Genomic DNA, 18,340 nt, shown 5'->3' with positions numbered 1-18,340 from the left:
TAAGCAGAATTTTATTTTAATACTTGACAGCAATTAATGTCCTGAAGCAGCCAAAAATCAGTGAGACGGATGATGCTGTTTATTTGACACAAGAAGTTTTATTCTTGGTATTGTTTTAGAAAGAGACACATCTGATGTCGTCCTTCACATCAAGCCGGTTTTGAGATTTCATCTTTATTGTGAGAATGCTGGAGAATCCACTATCACATTCGTAGGTAGTGGGAAATGGCAGAAGGACTCTCAGGGCCATTTCAGACACCAGTGGGTATTCACTTGCTACTGCGCACCAGAACTGGTTTGGAGGCAGCTGTGTGAATTTTGCTTTCACTTCATCATCATTGATCATGGCGACAAACTGTTCCTATGTGTGATCATCATCAGTAGGTAACTGCTCAGCTGTCACACTGAAAGGGTTCTTCACCAGGGAATGAAGTGCTTCTGGTAGCGCTGGGAAGTAGTGTGAGAACTCTTCATGAAGGGCTCTCAAATGTTCACCGATCGCTGACGTGAGAGCACTATCCATGTTAACTTCCTCCTCATCACCAAACGAGGAAAGTGCCGGAAACATGCCATATCTGTCTGTGTCCAGCTTTCTGCACCACAGATCCACCTTCATCTGGAAGGCTTTGATTTTATTAGTCAGGTCTATTAATGCTGAACGTTTTCTCTGAAGTGACAGACTGAGATCATTAAGGCTGCCAAAGATATCAACTAGGTATGCCAAGCAGAGAAGCCATTTCTGGTCACTGAACATTTTGTTCAGCTGGTTTCTGTTTTCGCAGGAAAAACTCTGCCATCTCTTCACAAAGTATAGAAATGCACTTTAATGCACATCCCCTAGAAAGCCATCAGGCTTGAGTGTGGAAAAGCAGAACTTCATATTCACCACCCATTTCATTGCAGAGCTCTCGAAAGAGACGACTATTCAGAGCATGAGCTTTAAGGTAGTTCACTGCTCATATAACATCCACCACAACATTAAGGCATATTGGCAATGTCTTTGCAGCTAGGACTTGACGATGGATTCCACAATGAGTGACAATCACATTAGGTGAGACGCACTTTACCTTCTGCCGAAAGCCAGACCACGCACCCATCATTGCTGGAGCACCATCGGTACAGACACCACAAAGATTTTTCCATTTAATGCCATTGCTTTTGAAAAAGGCATTCACCTTATTGAAAATGTCCTGTGCTGTTGTGGTTTTTTCAAGTTGCTCACAGAATAAGAACTCATCCTTAACATCCCCGGCATTAACATACCTTACGAATGCTATCAGCTGTGCGCAGTGAGTAACATCAGTAGTTTCATCAAGTTGCAGGCTGAACATACTGAAAGCAGAATGTTTAATTTCATGCACGACTTGTTTTTTGATATCTTCAGACATCTCACATATTCTGCATTTCACAGTATCATTAGACATGGAAAGCATATTCAGTTTTTTGGCAATATCATTGCCAACCATAAGTGCCACAATACCTTTGTATGCTGGCAGAATAAGCTCCTCACCTACTGTATGCGGTGTTTTGGTACTGGCAATTCGTAGTGACAACATAAGAGGCCTCCACAGCTGAGGACGTTTCCTGTCAGAAACTTCCATCAGCATCAGGCCTGGCCGCCTTTGTTGCTTCTTCTCTGCATTTGAAAAAATCCACGTTTCGATTTTTATGCTCAGGATGTTTAGTTTCAAGATGTCGCTGCAGTTTGCCTGGTTTCATTGATTCAGCAGACAAAACTTCACAGCAAATGACACATTGTGGTTTTTCAATACCAGAGGTGACGATACTGGTAAAACCAAGTTTAATGTAAGACTCAAGATACTTTCATTTTTTAGCAGTTTTAACACTACAAGTGGCCATTATTTTCAGGAGAAAGTTTGCAGTTGTGTGTCTGACTGTTACTTAATAAAATACTTGTTCAGCTGCAAATCAAGCCCTCTAATGTTGTCTCAGTACCGGGGCCAGCCATAGGAAAAATGGCACCCTGGGCAAACTTCTATTTGGCACCCTTTCTTTGAAGTGGAGCTCGGGGTGGAGCTTGGGGCTCTGAGGTCGGCACATGAAGATGATGGCGGCTCACAACCAAGCGCCTGGCTGGCCTCACAGCGGGCGGCAGGGTTTGGGGCTGACAACCCTGTGTGTGGCAGGGCTGCGGATTAACAACCTTGTGCCTGGCAGAGCTCCCGGCTGATAACCCTCAGCATGGCCGGGCTCTGCCTGACAACTCCAGTACAGGGGTCAGGGCTTACAGCCCCTCTCCTGGTTGGGGTCAGGCTCACAGCCCCATGTGGCGGTTGGACACAGGGACCGCAGCCCCGCGCCTGCCCGGAGCTCGCAGCTGCGTGTTCCAGGGTCGGGGCTCATGACGAAGTGAGTATACACCCACGAAAGCTTATGCTCCAATACGTCTGTTAGTCTATAAGGTGCCACAGGACTCTTTGCCGCTTTCATTTTAAAGGAAGAATTAACCTCCCTGATAGGACATGTTTAGTAATTTCTCTTTTTCTACAGTTCCTGAGAGACCAAACCTCGCTTCCCAGCCTATCACCCTTCTGTCCAAAAGCAGGCCAAGAAAGGGAAAGCACATATAGAAGAGCAGTCTGAAGAAAAGACTTGGAAATGAGCAGCAACACCAGATATAAGGTCACAGTCAGCACTAGAGAGATTAATCTTAATTTGTACATTCATAGAATCAGAATAAAAGGCCAGAACAGAACACCAGAGCACCTAGTCTAATCTGTATATCAGAGGTCACCAGCACCTGCACACTAAACCCAACAACTGAAATTAAACCAAAGTATTACAACTCTCGGGAGACTAGGTCACAGGCAGAGAATGGAAGGGACTGAGGTGCACCAACCACTAAGGCCCCTGCAATGGCAGGCAATCGATTAAGTAAAATATATCCTTGCAAGCAACCCATGCCCTACACTGCAGAAGAAGGTGAAAAACTCCCTAGGTGACTGCCAGTCTGACTTGGGGAAAAATTCCTTCGCAACCTCACATATGGCAATCAGTTAAACACTGATCATATGAGCAAGAACCAACCAGCCAGGCATCTGATGATGTGCTGGAGACCACCACTGGCCATCACGTACAACCCCCAGCTAAAACCTCTCCAGCACGTCTTCAACAATTTACAACCTAACCTGGAAAACGATCCCTCACTCTCAGACCTTGGGATGCAGGCCAGTCCTCGCTTACAGACAGCCCCCCAACCTGAAGTAAATACTCACCAGCAACTACACACCACACCACAGAAACACTAACCCAGGACCCAATCCCTGTAACAAACCCCATTACCTACTCTGTCCCCATATTGAGCATGAGAAGAATGAGGGGGGATTTTATAGCTGCTTTCAACTACCTGAAAGGGGGTTCCAAAGAGGATGGATCTAGGCTGTTCTCAGTGGTAGCAGATGACAGAACAAGGAGTAATTGTCTCAAGTTGCAGTGGGAGAGGTTTCAGTTGAATATTAGGAAAAACTTTCACTAGGAGGGTGATGAAGCACTGGAATGGGTTACCTAGGGAGGTGGTGGAATCTCCTTCCTTACAAGTTTTTAAGGTCAGGCTTGACAAAGCCCTGGGTGGGATGGTTTAGTTGGGGACTGGTCCTGCTTTTGAGCAGAGGGTTGGACTAGATGACCTCCTGAGGTCCCTTCCAACCCTGATATGCTATGATTCTATGAGACTGGACATGTCTGTCTCTCTCTCTCTCGGGCAAGGAAGTCCAGGAAATACTGATGGGACCAGAAAGAAACCTGGAGCATAGCTGCTATCATGGGTATCTGACTCCATGTGTGTGAACTGGCCATAAGCTGGAACCACAAAGGGGTGCATCTGCCTACATGCCAGCATTTAAATGGAGGTGGTGATATCTGGTCAAGATGATCCCAGAACAATAGAAGGCACACAGGTAGACCACTTACCTCTGGATCAGCCTATGCAGTGTGGAACAGCAGCAGAAAGGACTGACAGAAGCAGAATAGCTAATCCAAAATACAGATGTGTCCACACAAACCTTACACTGAAAACTCATTCTCAAATAGAGTTATTTCACTTCCAAAGCAGATTAACTAGTGTGGGATACAACACCAGATAATACAAAAATATAATTTTATAATTGGAAGGCTCCAAAAAACTAGCTATTAAAAATATAAAAACAAGAACAGCCATACTGGGTCAAACCAAAGGTCCATCTAGCCCAGCATCCTGTCTTCTGACAATGGCCAATACCAGGTGGTCCAAATGACCTTCCAAAAATGACATTTCTATGTAGACAAGAAATAGGAGTGTAGTCAGCTCTCCCCCAGATTCTGAACAAGCAACCCATACCCCATTGCCTTACCATACAGCAGGAGGATAGCTGTACTCCTGCCTGTAGTGCCCAGAGGCAAAGGGCTGGGGGGCATTAGAGGGCAGTTTTCACTGGAACAAGTTTGACAAAGAAACATACGTCAGGCTCCCCCTGTATTAACTGAATTCCCAAGCAGTTATACCGAGTTAAGGTAGTAAATCCATCTCCAAAACTTGAGACTCAAATGCTGAAAAGTCCTGAAATTCAGAATTAAGATGACAAGTACATCCCCCAACTTCACCTCCACATCCCTATCATCCTGTGTAGGTGTACTTGTTAAAGACATCATCCCAGATAATTTATATCTCACATCCTATATAATCAGGTGCGGGCCTACAGATTTTAAGAGGACAGTTGCAGCATGGTATCTAGATACTTATTTAGCTCCCCTTCACTGTAATATTGAACATATACCTAGAAGAACTGTAAGGGCATACGGCGGTTAATGCTGATTGCCACAAAAAGCCTGTCCAAAGTAAAGTGGGACCAAATAAATTATGTTAAAATTCCCCCAAAGCCACAAGGATGAGAGAACTCCATGAAGGTGGGATGGGAACAGATATGTTTGTAGATATTAGACATGCAGAGTTGCTGTAGCTTTGTTGGTCCCAGGATATCAGAGAGACAAGGTGGATGAGGCAACACCTTTTATGGGACCAATTTCTGTTGTAGATATTAGGTGTAAAACAAAATGCTAGCATAACTTTTCTGTCAGAGACAGTGGGAGGTTAATTAGAAGAAAGTCTGTGATCATGCAGAGTATGGTACAGCGTACTGGACATATAATTCATATTGTCAGAGTTAAAGATAGAAAGTGAGCAGCTGTAAAGTTGTGATTATGGGTGATGGGTCATAAGGGCAGTGTTGGGGACCATAATTAATCACTTTAATAATATGTTTGCTTTCTTTAAAAAGTTTAACTTCCACTTTGAAAGTCAGGTTTCCATATTTATGGGGGAAAGACTTGTGTTTTTAAATTACAGCATTTTAAGTGTCTGCACAAGTAATTTTCACATTTACACCCACAATTCTACTTCAGAAACTTTTTGCTTCAGGGAATTTCCTTAGGATTTTAAGAAGTGATTTGAAGATTTGCCCTAAAACATCTCCATTGACTTCATAAAGTCCCTACAAGAACCCTCTCTAACACAAAGCTCTTTTTCCATTTCACAGCTTTCTGTTGAATCTCACAGTCAAGTAATAATTCTGAATTTAGGGCATCAGGAGTTTGCTTTATGACTTCACTGGAGGATCCATGAACATTTGATCTCTCCTGGATCGAATATATTAAGTCCCTCCACATCTGAACATGTCTCATTCCTCACCATGCTTACTATACTATTGCCAAAATGTAACAAGTCTGGTCTATGCAATGGTTTCCCCCCCTCTTCATATCAAAATCTCAGGCTTTCATCACTGCTAAAAAAAGGTGCATTTTTCACCTTTGGGTAACTAACATACATGAGCTATCCCAAGGTAAAAAAAACCACAGTGAAGACAAGTTCCTTTAGTTTTACCGTGAGGTAAACTAGATAAGGTCAGCACGAAACCCTCCACATAGGTTGGCGTCACCTAGTTTACCTTGTGGTAAACACTAAAGTGACTTATCTCCATGTGTTTTTACAATGGGATAGCTCACTCATCAAAAGTATTTCAGCAGTGAAGGCAAGGCCTTAGATTCCATTGTTTAAGCAAAAGGGAAACACAAAGCACCTTAATGCATTATGAGACTCATCTATTAACCACGGATGCATGTCACCACAGGTCAGTGCATTTTGCTTATAGTTTCCCAAAGGAAAGAAACTTTGTCATATTCTGACAGGCCCATCCATTCAGTGCTACACTCCTGTACAATTTATGAGCCATTTGTGCATTGCAGTAATTACACACACAATACAATTGAAGGACACAGCACAAACACTGAAAAAAATCAAAATCAGAACTGGAAAAATCTCTTCACTGAACATCCTTACCAAGTGAGGTAAAATCAAAAATTAAGAGAGAGTCCTATTAGATTACCCAGTCCACCTCCCTGCTCATTATTATAGACAGAGCAATGCCTAAAGTTAGGTTGCCTAACACTCCCCATTACAGAGCTCCTGTTTTCAGTTGCTGATAACTAAAACTATCCATTCAGGCTGAAGTTTTTCCATGCTTCGTTTCTGGCTCAGGTTGATTTTTTTTTTTAATTTTATTTCTTATTTCAGCAAACAAGAGTTCAGCCATTTCTCAGAACAATAAAAGTCAAATTCACTTACAAAACCTTCATTAAGATGGAGTTAAAGTTGTTGTTGCACAACAGAGCATTCTACTACATGTGCCCTAAGATGTGGGATCTCAAAACCACCAGATCAAACATTAGAAAAAAACAGGACATGTTCTGTTAAGGTGCTACTCCACACAAAACCAAACCTGACTATCAGCATTTATGCCAACGGCGCCTCCTGGACAGATTTCAGATGTGTCCACCATCCTCAAGATTAAAGAAACCAATATTCTTTTCTCTTTCTACAAGATTGATTGTATAGGGGGTTTCTAGGCTGTGATCCCACACAGACAGCAGAAATGCTTGCAGAGGCCTCTGGGAGGACCCTCTGGATAGTACCTGAACACAACACCTTCAGATGCAGAAGCTGAAAGCTTTTCCTAATCACCATAGTGAGGTGCTAGAGTCATGTCTGCACAAGATTTCTAACCTTTGTACCTCTGCTAAAAAGACTGCACAATCTGGCCCCCAGACAAGTTAGGCCCCCTGGAAGAAAGAATAAGTAGCTTTTGGATTTCTCTACATATAGGAGTTGATAAGGAACAGCTATTGCACTTTAAATTCACACCCTACCTTAATCCACATTAACTTTCAAATGCAGACAAGTCATTTGTCTCAACTGATCACAAATCCCTGTTCCTGAAGACACGCCAGTGGTAGCCTGCCAGCACTGGAATCAAACCAGGCCATCCAAGTAAAGAAAGATATGAATCCCTTCTTCTATGAGGGAAGTTATCAACACTGCCAAGGCCACTGAGGAAACTCAGATGACAGCCTAAACAGAAGACTGACATTAAGACAAGCTCTTCACCCACAACTGGAGGCATGCTGTCTTGAAGCCAATAGAGCAGAAGTTTCCCCACCCTGGGCTTGCTGGATAGCAGGGGAGAAGTGTTGCTCAGAGGAAAGAGTATCTGACTGCAGGATTCATGGGAGACAAATGAAGAGCCATGAAATATATCAATCTAATCTGAAGGGCTTTACCAGTTTACTGGGAACAGTGAGGAGGGGTCAGAGCAGCACACCAGATCTCCAACATTCACAAAGGAGAATATGGCTCTCTGAAGAACCTAAGAAAGAAAATAGCTTGTCCATTGTCCTCTTCCTAGCTCTGGCTCTCAGAGATATTTAAAGAGCCAAGTCTTATGAGAAAAGTGATAGGCCTATTTGTCCAGGATATTTGCCGTCTGGCAGCATCTGCAAGTTGGGACAGAGGAGAAATGGGATGGGATCAAGGTCTAAGAGTCCAGTTCACCTTCCTTCACAAGCCTTTGGTACCTAATTAGGCAGTTGGAAACTGCAGAACTTCAGTGGAAAAGCCAATAGACAGAAGAGCAGAGAGATTGTAGAGGCTTATTGATTCCTACCTAGGACCTTCCCTACTGGGAACAAGCAGCACTGGTTGGGAGCTGCTTCTTCATCTTCCTCTAAGCTTTCCTCATCTGGGTTTGTCCTCCAGAGCTGATGCGGCAGCTTTATTTGGGAACGGACCAATCCTGCTGCCAGCTTAGCCAGCTCTGAGAGGTAGTGGCCGCACCTGAAGGAAAGCTGCACAGAAAGCCTATAAGGAGGGGGTCTGGGTACAAAAATTCCTTGCTGGGACTAGTCATCACCTGACTGACTAACACTGTTCACATGACTGGTACCTCACATGCAGATTATTCACAGAACAAGTCCAGCACAGGAGCAGAAGTGCTCACTTAGCTGCCCCTCCCCAACCCCACACAGACTTTACCCATAAGGACCATCTCTAAAACAATAGGGTAGTTTGATTTCCATGCCCACTTAGTCCTCATCCCATCTCATGACACTGCCAAGATGCCAGCAAGTGCCAGCTGTGGTGAAGTTTCGTCAAGCAGATGATGGGTTGATTAGGAAAGGGTCCAACACTTAACCTGAACTCATTTTGTACAAGCCAGACTATTTGGACTAATAAGTGAAGGAAAAGGCAATTTTAGCAATCCTCTGAGCCACATAGCCCTTCTGGATTTATGTGCATTTAATTTCAGGCATCACATAGAAGGCCACATTGAGCTACCCAATGTGAATGACAAGGTAATACCTGGATCGCAAGCCAGCTAGGAACAGAATTTGCCTTCTGAAGTCATGAAACAGGAAAGCAGCAAAACCAGAAAAGTGGATGGGATCCAGAGCCAGTTATGTGGAAAACTGATTAAAGGGTTAACTGCTGACAGTCTGAACCCACCTCACTTGAGAGAGTTATGCCAGTAATTTTAATCTTACTGTTATTTTTAAGTTAATCATATTAACTTTACATTTCCTCTAACGTGAAAAGAACTAATAGAATGGTCATATATGAACATCACTATGTTACATGCTTTCTGATCAAATTCCAATTCTGAACAAGTCCTCACTCCAATTCAGCCTGATACTCACAAGTGATCATAGTCTGATACTGGCTGTTGCAAAGTGTAATCAGGCCACTGAACATTCACCACAATACCTACTCTATCTAAAGCCCAATTCTTTCTACCCCATCCCCACTCAGGGATTCTTCAGGTCACTTCCAACCCCTCAAGGTGGCTTCTGCAAAGCCACACAATCATAGGTACTGACTCTGTGGATGCGCCAGGGCTTAGCACCCGCTGGCAGCCAAGCTCCCTCCCTCTCTCCCACCGCAGAAAAAAAGGCGGGGCAGGGGTGGGGCCTTGGGGGAAGGCGTGGAGTGCAAGCGAGGCCTGGGGCAGAGCAGGGACAGGAAGTGGCAGGGCAGGGGTGGGGGCTTGGAGGAAGAGGTGGAGTGGGGGTAGGCTGGGGGTCGAGCACCCCCAGGGGTAGAGAAGAAGTCAGAGCCTATGCACACAATCCCATGCTTAATTTGAACTTCTAATGCCTTGAGGACAGTGATCTTAATTCCCTCCTACCCCCGTCAGGCTTAGAATGCAAGACAGCCTAACAGCAGCTCATTTTGAGTTCCTAGATTCTTCCTGGACCAGTGTTAGTGTCAGAGGACCGCACCATCACCTGGCAATGTAAAACAATGCATCATTAATTTAAGGCCCACTGATTTGCATCTTTAACATGTGAGACAGGACACAGGATATCTGTGACCGGTTCTGTTCAAAAACTCAGAAAACAAGTGTGCACAGCAGACAAGCCACCTTTACAGAACAAACAAAATGCTCACATTAGCTGTAGCGATGGCATCAAATGTTCTCTCAGTCTGGAAAATGATTCCACTCTATTATTGCTACACTTTAGATTCTGCTCCCAGCACCAATTCTACACTAGGCCCACTCCCCTGTGAGGTAAAGTAGTGACAACAGCTAGCTTACAATTAGAGATTCAAGGAATATCTCAAATTGCATGGATGTAACACAAGAACACCTATTCAAGAGTCTCCAAAGCATTTGCTGTGTCTTGAATGAGAAAATGCATTCAGGGTAGAAGAACTGAAGAAAGCATATCAGCACTTAGTCTCACTCTGGTAGCAAGTTCACAGTACTGTACCAACAAAAACTCCCCACCCAGTCTCCCCTCCACAAAGTACCACATGCAATGTTTGTCAGATAGCCTCCTTTTAAAATGATTCCTTCTACCACAAAAGTCAGTCAAAAACAGAATGGACAATGCAGACCTGCCTTAAGTTATTAATTTGATTGCATTTGTAAAATGAGGTTTAATCAGTCAATCATGAAATTTGGATTCAGCAGAAGGCAATTTTCTTAGGACAACTTGTTCCTTTTCAGCAAGGCAGCAGCGTATCAGAGCACAAGGGGCTGGCTGCTAGGGTTAATTTTATCATTGAAAATTTTAGAAAAATGCACCAGGAAATAGTGGCAACAATGGCAAGTCATAAAAACTATAACACACACCATGTGCAGGCAGTGTTTTAAACCCAAGATAACATTTATTTATCTACTTTTAGTGAAGATCAAATGTGCATTGGGAGAACAGTGAGCACCTCTATATTTCCCCCATTCTCAAATAAACAAAATCTATTCCTACGCACAGTCCCTCGCCAGAAAAAAAAAACAGAAAATGGCCTAAAAAGCAATAGAGTCAAATCTATTCATGCAAAGCTACTTTAGGATGAGAATTTAAATACACAGAAGTCTGTCAGTGTCAAAGTTGGGTATCATGGCTGTAGGAGCCTTAAACTGAGCCACCTATTAATAGTATGTTTGATTCCTGTTTCAATGTGCTCTCCCCAGAGCAGGTGTAGCAGTTCTGAAAATGCAGAGTGATCTGACTCAATTGGTAAACTAGGCCCATTCAAACAAAATAAATTTTAATACTGCCAAATTCTAGGTTAGACATCTAGGAACAAACAATGCATGCCATACCTACAAAAGAGGGCGCTGCAGTTTGAAAACATTCCCACTTGTTATGAAGGCATAAGAAGCCAACCCTCTGTACCCTTTAGCTTACCATGGCTTCCTGGAAACCAAATTCTGTTGCCCATCCATGTGTGATGTGTCACTATACTGGCAGGCGCTCAATATAAAAGGCAAAATGCGACCTTGTACCTAAAGCATATGTACTGTCTGCTGTGAATTGCTTGATTCACCGTGAAAGCAGGGCTTTGTAGCTGTGCTCCGGCTCCAGCTCCAGGCAAAAACCTGAAGCTCCAATGCTCTGGAGCTGCTCCGCACTCCAGCTCCAGGCTCCACGCCAAAGCCCTATGTGAAAGAGTCTCCTTTTTTGTTCTCAAAAATGTAACATCTTACATTTTACTCTCCCTTTTTATCCCCTCACAGGTGCAAATGTTTCTATGCTCCCCCTATCATCTCCATCCCTGAGGTTATCGCAGATTAGAAGGTGGGGAAAAAAAAACAAACCCTCACTCACAATGATATGTTTTCCGAGCTCATGCAGTCCACCTGCACTGATAGGGCACAGCTTAATGCATGGAGGCATTCAGTGGCAGAGGCCAGGAAAGCATTATGTGACCACGATGAGCAGAGGCAGGAGGCGATGCTGAGGCTAATGAGGGAGCAAACGGACATGATGAGGCATCTGGTGGAGCTGCAGGAAAGCCAACAAGAGCACAGACACCCGCTGCATCCATTGTATAACCGCCTACCCTCCTCCCCAAATTCCATATCCTCCTCACCCAGACACCCAGGAACGCAGGGGGGAGACTCCAGGCACCCAGCCACCCCACTCCAGAGGATGGTCCAAGCAACAGAAGGCTGTCATTCAAACAGTTTTGATTTGTAGTGTGGCTACAATAAGCAATGTGCCCTTGTCCTTCCCTCCTCCCACACCCCACCCGGGCACCTTATAAGTTATCTTCCTTTTTTTTTTAAATTAATAAAGAAAGAATATGGTGTGTAACAGACACCCCTCCCCCCCAGCTTTGTCAGTCAGCAAATTGATCCATATGCATTCAGAAAAACTGTGATTCTGTAGCTCACGAAAGCTTATGCTCAAATAAATTTGTTAGTCTCTACGGTCCCACAAGTACTCCTTTTCTTTTTGAGGATACAAACTAACACGGCTGCTACTCTGAAACTTGTGATTCTGAATCATCAGTAATTTTAAAACAGGTAATGACATCTTTTGTGTATAATGCCATGGCCACCACACACCTCTCACTCATTCTGTCCTTCCTGTGATTTTACATTCCAGCCATGTAAATTCTCCCACCAGGTTTCTGCAATGCCAATTATAACAAGTTTCTTCTCATCAACAAGAATGTCCAGTTCCTCTTGCTAGGTGTCCAGACTCCTAGCACTGGTATATAAACAACTGAAACATTTCTTCTCTTCACATTCTTTGTCACATTGGCACAATTTTGTTCACAACACACTGAGTCCAAGTTTATACCATATTAGGCCTCCTTATCGCCCTCCCCTTTGTGTTGTTAGTTTAATACCTTTCTGGCTGCCCCAGCTTGTCTCCAGCAGAGAAGAATAGCCCTCACTACCCGCAAGATATAGGCCATCCCATTAGTACACTGGGATTTCGTCCAATGTTCCACAAAACCAAAACCTTCAGCTTCACACAAGACATACTGCCAATGATTCATCCCCAATATTTTTTCTAGAAAAATAAGGGATTGAGAGAAGGAGAATGAAGAGCCTAAGGGGAGGAAGACTACAGTCACAGCAGAGAGACAAGTTTGACAATGCACTTCCAAAGAGAAAACTATGACTCCCCCTTCCCTGGGAAAGTTTCCTACTTGCCACTGCTGAGTGGTTTTCAAAACATAAGATCTATGGGGCTGGGACAGCCTTCTTACAGCTTTGTACAGCACCCAGCACAAAAACCCTCAGCCTGATTGAAGTCTCCAAGCACAGTCATAATATAAGTTAATAATGAACTCTAACTCACCCCATCCTGACCCAAATTTTCCGCTACCAACCTACTCCCCATCATCCCACTTATATGCCCAGACCATCAGCTAGTTCCCACTCTGCCCACAAATGTTCCTACCCAATTCACCTGGCTCCTGGACGGCTTGCAAGGTTGAGAACCAGTAACAAAGAGGAGTGTAGTGCAAAAAGCACAGGCCAGGAGAACATGGAGTGAACCCCAATATTAGTGCATCCTTCAGGTCTCCTGGGGAAGAAAACTAAAACCAGAAGAGGCAGTTTCCATCTACAAGAGAACGGACTGGTTTCCAGGTGCTAAAGGGTTAACAGAAGGGAAACAGATCTGAACCATGCTTAGGAAGTCCCATCTCAGATGTCATTTTTTTAAAATTTGAGACTCTTTGCTCCCCAATGTTAGAGTCAAGGCAGACAGAAATCCTTTAAAGCAGTTTTTTTCAACCTTTGGCCAACAGACCCCTGGGGGTCCACAGATGACATCTAAGATTTCCAAAAGGGTCCAACACCTCCATTTGAAATGTTTAGGGGTCCGCAAACTAAAAAAGGTAGAAAACCACTGCTTTAGAACAGGAGGCACAACCTTCCCTGAGGAGCCCTGCAACACACACAACAGATACAACTAAAACCAGCAGAAATATTACTATGAGTGCGTTTCAGCTTCTAGGACTCTGTAAGTACTCCTCTTGATTGCAGCTAGAAGGCACTTAACACAAAAACATTATCACAACTACACATCACCCAGGATTCACTGGCTATCAGGAAGGGAAATAGTCTGAACTGAAAATAGCGTTTCCATCTCTATAGTGACCCGTACAGAACTGATCCAGGCAATAAGCATAAGCCCCCCTCTTCACTCTCCACCCTAGGGGGCTGGGTCAGATGAAGTATTTAAGCAGCAGCTGTTACCATGAGACCTAGAGGATAAATCTGTGCCCATCCCCCACTTCACTGCTCATTCACCTCCAGCCCAACAACAGAAACAAAGCCAGATTCTTTCCTTCTTTTGCTTTCCCTCCATTAGCCAGCCGGGTAGCCCAACACTCATCTCCTGGGAAAGTAACAAGCAGACACCTTTACCAGCTTCCAGTTACAACACAAACTCCAAGTAATAACACAAGGGGTCCATCTACACTACAAACAAAAATGAGCCAGGGGCCCAGTTACACTTTGGTTCCCTGTTCACAGACAGAGTTAAAGTCGTGGGAAGGGAACTGGAATGCAGCTAGCAGGCTTTGATTCTTTTCTCTTTATTCAGGAGCTCCTCCTCCCCACCACCAATCAGCTCGGCACCCTTTATATGGCACAGAGTCTTCCTGAAGTTCCAATTCCTGGTGCTACTGTGCCTCATCTGCCTCTCCAAAACTACCACCACCACCGTAAGTCATTTAGACAAAAAATACCATTCCCTATTCCCAACAAAAAAAAAAAAAAGCTAGTTTCTAGGCTCCTAACACTTCCGCAGGTTCTGGCCGAGTGGCTCCCAAGTAAAAACAAAAACAAAAAAAGTGGCAAACCTCACAACAATCTAAGAAGAGAGCACTAAAAAGCTGTCAAATTTCCACTTTCTTTGGATTTTTATGGATCTCAGTTCCTTAATAAAAATCGGCTTCATTTCTGACAAACTCTTGGCTGTGAACGAAAGTGAACGGCCAGCTCAGTACAACATAATGGAATCTCTGAACTCCATCTAACAACCTTCTCTCTGTTCCAGCTTTCAAACCACAAATCTTTTCCTGTCTCCTGTTCTGAAACATGGGGGAAGGGGCCCCAGAAGGTTGTCATGCAGAGAAGAACAATGGTTACTAGGTAGGTATATGCTCAGGTGTCCAGTATTAAGTAGTATAACTTACAATAAAACCAGCTTCCCCTTCTTACACACCTGAGAGTTCTAGAACTTTGTTATTTAGCTAAGGAATCAGTTACTTCTGACTGCCAGTGAATAAAGACACTAGTTTCCAACCCAGATCAGCCTCTCTCCATTAACTGATATTCTGCAGTACATCAAAGGCAGGTAGCCATAAACTCTGGGATGAGACTAATATGGGCTCCCTTTAACCCTGTGTGGTGAACTCCAGCTCCCACAATCCATCGGTGATCTTCCTGAAAACACCATCCTGGCCACTATGGACGTAGAAACCCTCTACACCAACATTCCACACAAAGATGGACTACAAGCCATCAAGAACACTATCCCTGATAATGTCACGGCAAACCTGGTGGCTGAACTTTGTGACTTTGTCCTCACCCATAACTATTTCACATTTGGGGACAATGTATACCTTCAAATCAGCGGCACTGCTATGAGTACCCGCATGGCCCCACAGTATGCCAACATTTTTATGGCTGACTTAGAACAACGCTTCCTCAGCTCTCGTCCCCTAATGCCCCTACTCTACTTGCGCTATATTGATGACATCTTCATCTGGACCCTACAAGATCTCTATCAAGCATTCTTACAACTACAAAACACACCTGCGGAAGTGAAGAAACAGATTGATAGAGCCAGAAGAGTTCCCAGAAGTAACCTACTACAGCACAGGCCTAACAAAGAAAATAACAGAACGCCACTAGCTGTCACCTTCAGCCCCCAACTAAAACCCCTCCAACGCATTATTAAGGATCTACAACCTATCCTGAAGGATGACCCAACACTCTCACAAATCTTGGGAGACAGACCAGTCCTTGCCTACAGACAGCCCCCTGACCTGAAGCAAATACTCACCGGCAACCACACAACAGAACCACTAACCCAGGAACCTATCCTTGCAACAAAGCCCGTTGCCAATTGTGTCCACATATTTATCCAGGGGACACCATCAGAAGGCCTAATCACATCAGCCACACTATCAGAGGCTCGTTCACCTGCACATCCACCAATGTGATATATGCCATCATGTGCCAGCAATGCCCCTCTGCCATGTACATTGGTCAAACTGGACAGTCTCTATGTAAAAGAATAAATGGACACAAATCAGATGTCAAGAATTTTAATTGAATTTTGAATTCATAAACCAGTCAGAAAACACTTCAATCTCTCTGGTCAGTCGATTTCTGACCTAAAAGTGGCTATTCTTCAACAAAAAAACTTCAGAAACAGACTCTAATGAGAGACTGCTGAATTGGAATTAATTTGCAAATTGGATACAATTAACTTAGGCTTGAATAGAGACTGGGAGTGATTGAGTCACTACACAAAGTAAAACTATTTCCCCTTGTTTACTCTTCCCACCCCCACCCCCGCTTCCTCAGACGTTCTTGTTAACTGCTGGAAACGGCCCACCTTGATTATCACTACAAAGGGTTTTCTCCCTCTCCCCCCCCCCAACTCTCCTGCTGGTAATAGCTCATCTTAAGTGATCACTCTCCTTACAGTGTGTATGATAAACACCCATTTTTTCATGTTCTGTGTGTATATAAATCTCCTCACTGTATTTTCCACTGAATGCATCCGATGAAGTGAACTGTAGCTCACGAAAGCTTATGCTCAAATAAATGCGTTAGTCTCTAAGGTGCCACAAGTACTCGTTTTCTTTTTGCGAATACAGACTAACACAGCTGCTACTCAGAAACCTCCAAGATTATGATACAGTTTATGAGATCCTATCCAAATAATAAGGGTATAAGGCATACTCTCCACCACACCTCTCTCTGGGACCAATTGCAGCATAAACCTGGAGTTGTGTCAAATCCTGGTAACTAGATTCAAACCCTTCTCTTTTCTGCTAGAATTAAGATGATATTTCTGCTTCAGTTTAAATATCATTTTAGTTCATTTCACTGTATGCCTCCTTGCCAAATCCTCACCATCTCACCAGTGCTTAATTAGTGTCCAGGCTTGCCGGGGCTAAGCCCGGCATCTCTAGGCTTGGCAGTTCATAGCCCTGTCACCTCTGGGCTTGCCACGTCAGTTATGAAAGAAAAAAAATTGCTCCAGCCCAGGGCACCTCTTTCATTACAAATTAAGCACTGCATCTGGCATCCAACTCCTTGTGCCATACAAGTTCTTCGATATTCAACTCCAGACCCAGAAGCTTCCCTCACCACCTACAACCCAACGCAGAGTCATCCAGGAGCTGGAAGAGGTCCCTTCAACCCCCAAATCTATCCAAGGCATACCTGGGGGAGCGGGGATGCAGAAGAGAACAGCGCTTCGGCTGTAATGTCGCGGCATCCACATAAGATGTGTTGTGATCCGGCCCGTGGCAGAACGTCGGTACCTAGGTCTCTAGTTACTTGCTAGGTAACGGGGCCATGTGTCCGGGCACCGCCCACGTTCAAGTCCCAGAAGACCGGCGGGTGTGAGCCCTTGACAAACATAAAGTGGGTCCTGCCGGGAGATGCGGGGCAGGGAAGGACCCTGTGGGACCTCGGGCCTTAGGCGCCACAGGCGCGGGGCGGCTGAGCCGGAACAAGCGCCCACCTCAGCCCTTCCCCAGGCCGGGCAGCTCCGGCCGGCTCCCCTCGGGGGCCCCTGGCACCGCTCCGCGGCTCGCGAGCCGCGCGAGGCAGGTGCCAGGGCCCGTCCGCCTCACGGGGCTGGGCACCGCGCGCGCCAGCAGGTAACGAACCTTCGTCGGCAGGGCGCAGCGGCACGTGCCGCGCGCTCAGCGGCCCGAAAGCCGCCGGCCGCCTGGCCACCACGCCGGCTCCCCCGCGGGGGGGACGCGGGGCAGCAGCCCGGCGCGCCCAGGGCAGGGACTCCGGTCACGCCGGGCCCCGCGGCGCAGCCGCTCCTTACCTGGCCACTCCGGTGTGACGAGCGGCACAGCTCGGCCCGGCTCCCCCCGGCGGCTCGAGCCCCCGAACCGACCCGACCCGACCCGACCCGCTCCGCAGGCAGTGGATTGCAAGCCCCACCCCCAGGAGCCTAACGCCGCATCCCCACCCATTCCAGCCAACCACGGTACGAGCCCCAGGTCGACCCCGCCCCTTCCTCTGAGACCCGCCTCCCAGCGTCGCACTCTACCAGTAGCCCCTGATCACTCGCACAGGCCACACCTCCTTCTAGCCTGGCCCCACCCCCAGATTCCCACGTGGCTCCAGCGTTGAGTACCTCGTTCACGTCTTACAGAACAGAGACAAGATCTGATTGGCTCCTGCGTGTCCAATGGGAGGGATACGGATGGGAGGAGTGACGCTACGGGGGAGGCCAGCAGAGCTCGGGGGCCGGGCGCAGCAGGGATGTGGGGGGAGGGAGGCCATGGGGCGCAGCAGGGATGCGGAGGGAGGAGGCCGAAAAAGTAGCGCACCGGCGCCGCAAGGCAAACGCACGGCAACCGAGGGTGCCCAGATAGCAAGTAGAAAAGGAGTACTTGTGGCACCTTAGAGACTAACCAATTTATTTGAGCATGAGCTTTCCTGAGCTACAGCTCACTTCATCGCTTTTGCTCAAATAAATTGGTTAGTCTCTAAGGTGC

General features: G+C 45.6%; 1 protein-coding gene across 5 annotated transcripts in view; it reads right to left on the bottom strand.

The window, feature by feature from the left end:
- Window positions 1–17,775, bottom strand: part of PLXNB1 (plexin B1) — a 193,925-nt gene extending 176,150 nt beyond the window's left edge. For 2 of the 5 annotated variants that reach the window (XM_074957247.1, XM_074957246.1), the window contains exon 1: window positions 17,662–17,773. The gene's annotated coding sequence lies outside the window, so the exon portion shown is untranslated. Of the gene's footprint in view, window positions 1–17,661 lie in introns of all 5 variants that reach the window. The other 3 variants (XM_074957242.1, XM_074957243.1, XM_074957248.1) reach the window with 2 other exon arrangements.
- Between the last annotated feature and the right edge of the window lie 565 nt (window positions 17,776–18,340).

Source organism: Natator depressus, chromosome 7 (assembly GCF_965152275.1).
Source record: "Natator depressus isolate rNatDep1 chromosome 7, rNatDep2.hap1, whole genome shotgun sequence".
In the NCBI taxonomy this organism is placed as follows: Eukaryota; Metazoa; Chordata; order Testudines; family Cheloniidae; genus Natator; species Natator depressus.
The sequence above is the reverse complement of the archived record's forward strand: the minus strand, read 5'-3'. Positions and strand labels throughout refer to the sequence as shown.